The following is a 10333-nucleotide window of genomic DNA, read 5'->3' as shown; positions in this document are numbered from 1 at the left end:
GGGTAAAAAAAAAAAAAAAAAAAAACTTTTAAAAAACCCCCCCCCCCCCCCCCCCGAAATCTCATTTTTTTTGTCTAATGCAATATTTTAATTTGTGAGAAATAATTTCCATGTTTAATTATCTTCAAAATCACCACAATATACACATAATGTACCTACATATGATTGTCACTTATTCATTTCAATTTCTGAAATACATTATCACAGAGATGCAACTGTATCCTTGTGTTTTAATATTTATATTTTATTGTCAGTTGACAAAAATACGAGTTCTCAAAGGTCATTGAACGCACCACTAGCTTTATCTCCGTTTAGCTAAGCTAACATAACTGTATACTATAAAGCAGCTTCATTGTCTGCCAGCTGAAGCATACCCACGGTAAGCTCCGGGGAAGAGAACAGGCAGTGTGTTAAGGTGTTCGGTTAGCTAGCGTTCGTTACAATGTCGCTCGCGCTTAGTGACGCCGTACAAAGGAGCGTTCCACGGTGTTACACAAAGTTAACGGTGTGAGTTAAGTAGCTCTCAGTTAGCTCAGGGTGGCAGCCAGCGGCTCAGCCAGCAGCGTGTTAAAGCCCCTCCACAGACAGCTCTCCTATTCCAGTCCTCTGCTGGCACTTAACACAGCGACACATAACCCAAACTTAAAACGACGAGAGGCTGTCAGCGCAGCGCCTTCTTCCATTTCCTTCAAAACGGGACTACCTGCGCCTATTTCTTCACGTTTGTGCTTGGGTATTTTTTTTTTTTTTTTTTTAAACGGCGGAGCTTCATCACCCGGAGCGTCTGCGCTTTATCCCCCGAGCAGCCCGATAAGGTAAGGTTGAAACAAAACAGCTGCTATTCTCTGTTTTAGTGACGGAGGGGAACACGCGCGCACAGAACACACGCGGACACAGACAGAGAGAGGCTGGTCTCATCCACTCTGTGCTGCACACTGCTGAAATGCTTTGTTCTGCTCTGCTGCATGTTTTTCCTGTGACACTCTTCAAGATGCGTTTACAAATCAGGGTGTTCATGTTTGCAGAAAGGGCTGCAGCTTATTGAAAACGTCTGGCGCTGAGATAATGAGCAGCAATATGTGTCACATTAATATTACAGCCATATTAGATCATTAAACCTGTTTGGGAAGAATTACCTGCTGTGGAATGATTGGGTTATTTTGGGAGAAGGCAGCTGCAGAGAAAACAAAACGCGCTGTAAATGGGAGACAATGTCTATTATGCATATATATATATATATATATATATATATATATATATATAACTCAGTTGAGAGAAGCGATATTTGGAGGGAAAAATCAGTGCTGTGTTTCATTTGTTGGCTGACCTTTACTGTGATGCATTTATATAACAATCTTCCTTGCAAAAGTATTTGCGCCCTTTGAACTTTTTCATATTTTGCCACATTACAATCTCATGCTTTGTTTGGATAGGTTTTGCATAAGCCAGCATATGATTCTGAATAAAAATAAATATCTGAAAAGTGTGGAGTGGACATGTATTCATCTTCCTGATTCAATCTGTGAAGCAACAAACAGACAAACAAAAAAAAAGAAACACTTTTTGCTGCAATGACAGTGACAAATCTTTGGGGGGTGTGGTGGGGGGTTTCTCTACTTGTTTTCACATTTAAATAATTCAATTTTTACTTGAACTGTTCTTTTGCAAATTAACCCAAGCATAGTCAGATTTGACAGCTGGTGCATGCAGACATCAATTTCACCCAATCTCTAGTCTTCTTCAGCTATTGACATATTTTCTTCCACAATGACTCTATACTTTTCCTTACTTTTTAGACTAAATTGTCCCTGTTGGAGAGAAGCATCCCCACACCATGATGCTGCCACTAATCTGGTGGGTGCATCATTTTCCACATAGTTAGCTTGAGTCTTTTCAATGCTGACAACAAACACAAAGCTAGCTAACTCTTACAGTCCACAGACGAAGCCTTGTGTTTGTTGTACTGATTTGATTGTTGAGGTCATTTCTGGTTGTAAATGCATAATTAATACCCTTAGTGGCATACTACTGAATGTAAGTAATTTATTTTTTACATTTACAACAGATAAGTATTTTATTGGAACTGGATTCTTAAACTGAACTACATAATATTTTTATTCATGTGCATGAATACACATCACATTAAAGCAGAACTTCATGAAGTTGTAATGTGTTTTCCATAATTTAATGCACAGCAACACAGGAAAACAAGTATTTATTTTTATAGTATTTATACTTTAAAAGTATTCAGCCCCTTGGATGTTTACCCTTTTATTCCTTTTACAAATCAACCATGATCAACAAATTTTTTCTTTATTATGTGACAAAAAAGTTACAAAAAACCTCTTTAATGTCAAAGTGAAAATTTTTTTCTACAAAATTATGACAAGTAATAAAATGTAACATAACATCCACCCCCCTTTGAAGTGACTGACATAATTCGACAGAGGCCCAGGCAATTGGTGATAGCCATCTGACAATGAATGGAATAAAGTTCACCTGAGAACAGCGAGTGTCTCAAGTAATTTTAATATAGAAAAGCCTGTGTCTGAAAGATCCATTAATTGGTTAATCAATAATTCCTGGTTACCATGACAGCACGAAGACAACATGCCTCCACGGTCAAGTGGAAGAAAGTTCTTTGGTCTCATGAGACCAAAGTGAAGCTTTTTGATCATCAGATAAGACGCTATGTTTGGGAGATAACAAACGCTGCACATCACCACAATCACACCATCCGCACCGTGAGGCAAGGTGGTGCAAGGTGGTGGCATCATATTTTATGTTTAATGTTTTTGCTTCATTGTCATTTAGGAGAGATCAGATTTCACGTTGTTATTAAAGAGTTCTTTGTGAATCTTATTGTCGCTGAAGTCATGTTTTGCTGATCATGATTGATTTATAAAAGGAACAAATAGTGCAAAACATCAGAGGGAGTGAATACTTTTTATAGGCATTGTACATATGGAACCTTTCTAGTGCTTTTCTGGTTATCCTAACACCAAAACAAGACCATTTTGCAGTGACCCAGGATCAGTGAGACATGACAATATTCTTGAGACATATCTAAGGTGAGAGAGAGCAGATTCTGTGAAGGGTTTAAAATGTGACTCAAAGCAGAGGAAGTTATGGACTTTGGAAGATGGACAGATCTAGTAGCAATCTATTTCCAAGAGGACATCTTCAACCTTACCTTCAACCTTAGTGTGACTCTTATACCATGTGAAGAGTTGATCAGCAAGTGCGATTAGGTGTGGATGTAAGTTTGTATGCCCTCAGCATATGAATGACATTTTGGGATTTGACAAAGTGGGATCATGTCAATGATAAAGAGTAGTGGCTCAAGATTAGAGCTCTGAGGCACTCCTTGGTTGCCAAGGGAAATGTTCGACTGGGATGTCACATATCTATTGTACACAAACATTTCAAATGTTTTCACTTTTTCAAAACAGTATGAAAAATACAAAAAACTGCTATTACATAATTTATAATTTGATGTTCTTTTTAAAATCATGGATTCACTTGAATCATTGCTTATACTAGAGGTTCCCAAACTGTGGGGCGCGCCCCCTGGGGGGGCGCCGTGCCATTGCAGGGGGGGCGCGGGAAGCCGTCGGGATGAAAAAAAAACAAACAAAAAAAACATGAACACTGTATGCGCTGGGTTTTTACCTTAGAATGGCCAACTCTCTGTTATTCCTATGTCAATTTGATACAGTAGGGGCTTCCACACTTCCCATATCTGTGTCCTCTGCCACTTTTATCAGCAGGTAAAGTTAGCTAAAAGTTGACTAGCTAGCAAATATCAATACAGCACCTAAAGCTTATTAACAAGTAGCCTGTAGGCTACCGATGTTGTCTATGTTCAGTTACGATTCATTTTGCCCCCAAAAAAGTTGATTCCCCACCTCCCCCCCTTGTTCGTCTGGAGCCGGGGCTGAGTATAACAGGGAGTCTCTAAGAAGCCACTCCCCCACCCCTTTCGCTCACACACATCGTTCAACCAGACAGCTATTTGTAAGCCTTAGGGGGGGCCCAGAGATACGTTAGAAACCACTGGGGGGGCCTAGGAGAAAAAGTTTGGGAACCACTGGCTTATACTAAGATTTCAAAGGGTAAAAGGTAAACTTTTGACATATTATCTAAGCTAATAAACCAATAACATGTACAGATTTGGGATCTGATCTGAATGTATGATCGGATGTTACAGAAATGATTTGCACTGATTCGAACTATGATAGGAATAAAGACTGTAAACTCTAATAGCAGCAACACAGGGGTACTGCCAGCCACATTTACAATCGTCTTAGATGATTGAAGCTGTGTTTGTTTGCTTGCTTGTTTGTTTGTTTGTTTGTTTGTTTTTTTCCCTCCTCCAGACGGTCTGTCGCAGCGGGTATCAGGGGAGAACCGGATTACACCCTGGACAGATCACCAGTTCTGCTTATGGTCACAGTGCTGCTTACACAACAATCTTTAATGTGACTTGTAAATACATGCTAACATCAGTAAACTTCGCTAACTTCATAAACCCTGCGACAGCATCTTTATTTCGTTTTTGTAGTGCAGCTATTAAAGTTGGAGTGGCCGTTTTTGTTTTGTTGTTTTACATAAGGTACCAGGTTGTGGTCTGAATTTTATCCTCCAGCCAATGGGACACAGAAATGACTTCTATTTGACACAAGATGGTTCAAAGCTCTTATTTGAACAAGCATGACTTGTTGTTTTTGAGTCAGAGTGTGTCTCTGAGGTGAGGGAGCCACTGCCTGTTTTTCCCTCTCTGGCCGTGGCTTCCTGGACGTATCATGGGCACAAAAACATGTTGACTTGGCACGAGGCCAGGCTCTGTTACATTGGGTCAGTTTTGACAAAAATTCATACTCCCCTTTTAATGCATCCTCATGAACTGTTGGGAAAGGGGATCAGAAATGTGGAAAACAGGAATCTAGATCTGGAAAGGAAAGTGTTGATATACAAACTCTCAAATTGATGCCGGGAGTATTTTTATGTACTATGCAGCTCTAATACAGAGTGACAGAAGGAAAGGTCTAGTTCAAGTAACGTTTCAAAAGGAAGATAGTTGTATAGTAAAGGTTTTGTGTTTGTATTATTCACCAAATCCATGTATTAACCTCTGAGCAGGATAATTTCTTAAATATCCCATGAATAATTTTAGGGCTTAAACGATTAATCGTATTAATTGCGATGAATCGAGAATTGAAATAATCATTAACTAATTTAATTGTTAACTGGAGTATACAAACTCAAAAAAATTTCAATTTTCTGAAAGAACATACTCAGAGCAGTTATTAATCCAAAATTGTCCAAAAATGTTTACATTTCCCCCTGACCATAAAAAACCCTCCTTCCTTGTCTGTAAATGTGTTCTACCCAGAATTCCTCAAGTGACAAAGTTTTATCTTCACCAGTATTCATTCAGTTAAAAAAAATAAAAAAATCTCCTATTAAGCTCCTGTTGCTGTTCATTTACTAATTGAAAAAAAATTAAACAGATCCTTCGCCCTACGCTGTATTGATGTTGAGTCGAGGAGAAAGGGCTGAGCTTTGATGTTAGAAGTCTGTTTTTTAGCTGCAGATGCATTCTTTTTGCTAGAAATGATCAAGCATACATAAAGGAATTCTATGCTACTGTATTTTACGCAACAAAATATATATATTTTTATTTAAAAAAAGAAATTTAATTGGTTGTTTATTTGCATTTTTTATGTATTTCTGACATTGTATAAAATAAACTTAAGCGTTCAACTGAAAAGTCTGCAGAAGATGGCTAGTTTTTATCCATTAATCGTCAGAATAATTGATTACTAAGAGCTTAAGTGGTCAATCAAAAAATCTGCAGAATGTGCTTAAATTTTTATCCGAATAATCGATTAATCATCAAAATAATTGCTAGAATAATCGATTACTAAAATAATCATTAGTTGCAGTCCTGATTCATTTTATTCGCAGATGCATTAGGGTGGTATTTATGATGTTTCAAGGGCAAGAGTTTGTATCCAAAACCTATAAGTAATTTACGTAAATATGGTTAAATTACTACTTTTTTTTTTTTTTGGGGAGGGATGGGGGGAATTTGGACAGCTGACAGAGTAATTGTGCTGAAGCTTATAACACTATTAACAAGCTGCTTAAAAACAAATAAATGAAATTCAGAATAAAATACTGCACCTTAAACAGTGGAAGGTTGTTAATCACTGCTGGTATTTCCTTTTTTTATTTAGCTAACACCTAATGTGTGTGTTGGAACAAACAGGAGATTCTTCAGACTTCCTTTTTTCATAGCTTTCCGTTTAAGTGCCCTTAAATAAAAACTCTCATCTTTTGAGCACCATGAGCTGCCATCCGCCTTTTACTGGCCGTGCTTTAAGACGTTAAAAGATTAACCATTCAAATCACTAGAGGCTCTTCATTAGTGCTTTTAAAAGACAAAAGCAGAGCAGGTCAGCTAGGAAAGGATGATTTTCTTTTTCAAACTTGCATTTTAAAAATGTAAAAACTTTGTTTTCCCAACTTTTCTTTTAGCACAAACTATGCAAGTCAAGCTTTCTTAATATTCAGTAGAAATGCAGCTGATACTCTTCTTGATTAGTGATATGATTGTAAAGAGTTTTACTAAATCAGTTTTGAGAAAGGTAGTAAGGGAAGTAACTTGGCTACTTTTTTTTTAATGTTCTGCAAGTTGTTCTAGTGTTGACTCGTTATCTGTGGCTTTTGGTGAAGCCAAAGCAAACATTGGGAGGCGTCCATTTCTGGTGTGGAAACGTAAGCATTTTTGTTCACCTTTCCTGGAATTTGGAAATCTGTCAGAAAGTATAAATAACAATGTAAAATAACTGTTAGGCAGATCTGTCATAGTAATGCACTAGATGACTTTTTTTTAATTTAAGCTTATTTTTGCAAGTTTAAGACTGCAACACAAGATTACTTGAATGGATTAAATTTTCCTATTTCCATGGGAGGTTTCTGCACCTCTGACAACAGTTTAGCTCTTTCTGTGAAGAAGGAAATACCACTAGTATTTCCACTGGCTTATTAGCGGTATGATAGGATGCAGTCCATGTTTAGATTTGATCCTAAAATCTAAACATGGATTTGATGATGCTAGGAGGTGATGGCACCAAGAAACCAAAGCCTACGGTAGACTTTAATTGGTCAGACTTCTGCTATTTTATATCTTTTATTCTTTGTACTGCAAACAAAATTTATTATTAATAAATAGTACATTTATTTTGTCCACACCTCTGGTATGGACAGAGGTGTGGACTTGAATAATGCGGTTGAGAATCAAGTCAGATTTTAGTGACAAATTTAAAGACGTTACTCAACTTGAGAATATCATAAAATACTTTGGACTTGACTTGGACTTTCACACCAATGACTCATGTCTTTACTTCAACTTGAATACTTTTGATTTCAGTTCAATTCAGAAGTTTAAACTTTACAGCACACAAAAAGACGCATAAAGTTAAAAAAAAATCAGATTAATCATTATGACTCAATTATTAAAATGATCATTAACTCATTTAGTAATTGATTAATTGCTAACTGGAGTACACAGACTCAAAAATTACATTTGCTGACAGAACAATATGATCAGAGCTGTAATTAAACCAAAAACCATACAAAAAATGTGCACATTTTTCATTTAAGATAAAAAAATGCTTTGATTCTACCAAAGATTCATCAAGTTTTTATTTGCATCTTGTAATGTATTTCCAATGTTGTATAAAGAAGATAATCAGCTTCACCTAGTTTAAATTCTCTGTATAAATAAATCTCCTATCAAGGACCTTTTGCTATTCAGTTATTAATTGGTTAATTGAAGAAGTAATCAGTTTTACACTGTTTTGATGTTAAGTCAAGCAGAAATATCTGAGCCATTCACATTTTGATGTTAGAAGCATTTTTTTTAACCTGCAGATGCATCCTTTGCAACAAATGATAAAGTGTTCTCAAAAATGTTTTTATTTAGAGGTGGGCAGATCACTGCAACATATCGGTAATATTGATAACAAGTTTGTATCAGTGTCAGATTGATACTAGCATGGTAAGATCGATACCTTAGTTTCAGATTCTCTCTTGACTTCTTATTTTATTTTTGGAATTGTAGTTTTTCGTCCTTGCCTCAAAAAGATTTTGTTGTTCTAAAATTATATTTTTTGGAATTGTTTATGCAGGAAAAGAGGCACGTATGTTTTGTTTTTCTATTTTTGTATGCATTATGTTAATATTTTGTTAAAGTATTTTGCAGACACCTATAAACTTTGTCCAACTTCTGTTCTAGGTTTTAACAAAAAAATTCTAAAGAAAAAAAACAGAAAAACTTAGAGGTCAAATGTGTGATGATATATCAAACCTGAATAAAATGTATTGAAATTGGCATCAGCAATACTGGTGCTGTATTTACTTGGTATCGGATTGATACCAAAATATCCAGTATCGCACACCTGTACTGTTATTACATTTTAGTCAATGGAATGTTTATTTTCTTATAAAAAAAAAAGGTTTTGAATTATTTGTTTGTTTGCATCTTGTAATGTATTTCCAATATTACATAACTAAGATTTAAATGAAAAATCTGCAGAGTGCCAATTGTTTTATCCGATTAACCGATTGTCAGAATAATTGATATAGAATAATTGATAAGTAAAATAATCATTGGTTGCAGCCCCGTTGTGCATGACTTAATAGTGATCCTGTTGAAACATTAACCCACCTGAGTGAGGCCTCTTGCCTGCTCCTCTGATTAATGCTCTCCTCCCCTGGCCTATTAATCTTCAGTTGACAATCATGTGCAGTTGTGTCATACTCTTTCCATTCTAGGGTGATAGATTGAACAAAGCTCTGTAAGAGCATAGTGTTTTATTACATAATCTTGGTTAAGTTAAATTACACACAGGTGGATCCTTTGTACTAATTCGGTGACATCTGATAGTAATCGGTTTAGATTTTATCTGGGAATGTGTTTTTTAAATGTGTCATTTTCCTCCCACTTCACGGGTTTGCACTGAGACATAAAATCTTATTTTAAATATAGGATGACGTTTGTGGTTGCAACGTAAAATGAAACGTGGAACCCTTTAAGTGGTACGAGTGCCTTTGAAAGGCACTGTAACCGCTTCGTTTGCTGTTGCACATATGACTGTATGTGGTCCTTGTAAACCAGCAGCAGCAGAGCAGTTTGAGGGTTTGATTGAGCGATTCAGCTGCCAGTGCAATGGCAAGATCTGAGAGCTGAGAGGGAAAGAACGAGAAGAGAATCCGACAGCGAGGAGTGGTGTGAAGAGGAAGAGTCGAGGGTAAAGAAAATGTCAAGATGCCGAGGTCAAAGAAGGCAAGGCGAGAGAGAAAGACAGGAGTGTAGCAACGGGTCCTCCACAGGTACAGTTTGCGCCTCGTGCGCTCGCTTTGAACATCTGATGCAGCCACAAACGTCTCGCACGTTTCGTCCTCCCTTTGTGTGGTTTCACCGCTCAGCTGTGATGGAAGTTCCAAGGTACTCGATAGGAGGGAATTTGTGAGTGGCGATCATGTGATCTGAGGAGTAGCACCCCTCCCTCTCTGTCTTTTTACACAAGATTCATGATGTCTGACCCAAATCTGCAAAGTACAAAAAGGAAAGTGGCAGTGAAAAAAAAAACAGGGAGGGGGTTGGAGGATGTCAGGGCTCTGATGTTGGGGAATTAGCATGCCACTTGGTAACCATCAGATGAAGGAACTCGTTAGGTAAAGGCAGAGGAGCAGCATGGAGCAGGGATGAAGAAAAAGAGGGAACATATGGAGCTGAAGATGCAGGTGTAATATTTAATAAGCTGGTTTATAAAAACCTAATTTAGACCTTAATCATTCCTTTAGATGTCCATATTGTGTTTTCTCCAGTGGCAAGCCATCTACACAGTACAGCTGCAGTAACTTTCAAACTTTTTATTATAAAATAATTACTACCTGTTTGAAAAACAGGGATTAAAGAGAAACTTTTTTCTGTGAGCTGTAGATGAGACATTTTTCTATATGCATCTTTCTCCTCTCTAAATGAAGACCATAAGTAGGGATGTAGAATATATCGGCATCATCATCGGGTCTAGATGTGTGAACTTGCAGGTACATCTTTGAGTTAGTTATGGCTGTACAACACTTTAGACACTGAGGAATTCTGAACAGAACCAGGATCTTATCAAAAATCACAGTCACAATGTCAGACTGAATCACAAATACTTTGGAATTGGGATTCCTAAGGAGTCTTGAGGCACTTGGCGACTGCGTTTGATTGCTATTCATAAGGCTTTGATATGATAGTGAATCAATGGATGAC

General features: G+C 37.1%; 1 protein-coding gene across 3 annotated transcripts in view; it reads left to right on the top strand.

The window, feature by feature from the left end:
• Positions 1-292: 292 nt before the first annotated feature.
• zmiz2 (zinc finger, MIZ-type containing 2) overlaps positions 293-10333 on the top strand; it is a 33907-nt gene continuing 23866 nt past the window's right edge. Inside the window, exon 1 of one of the 3 annotated variants that reach the window (XM_015033610.1) lies at positions 293-815. The gene's annotated coding sequence lies outside the window, so the exon portion shown is untranslated. Of the gene's footprint in view, positions 816-9174; positions 9403-10333 lie in introns of those variants that run through there. The other 2 variants (XM_015033612.1, XM_015033611.1) reach the window with 2 other exon arrangements.

The sequence above is a fragment of the Poecilia latipinna genome, unplaced genomic scaffold (assembly GCF_001443285.1).
Source record: "Poecilia latipinna isolate Pla-1442-1.1 unplaced genomic scaffold, P_latipinna-1.0 Scaffold274, whole genome shotgun sequence".
In the NCBI taxonomy this organism is placed as follows: Eukaryota; Metazoa; Chordata; class Actinopteri; order Cyprinodontiformes; family Poeciliidae; genus Poecilia; species Poecilia latipinna.
This window is presented reverse-complemented; position numbering and strand designations above follow the sequence as displayed.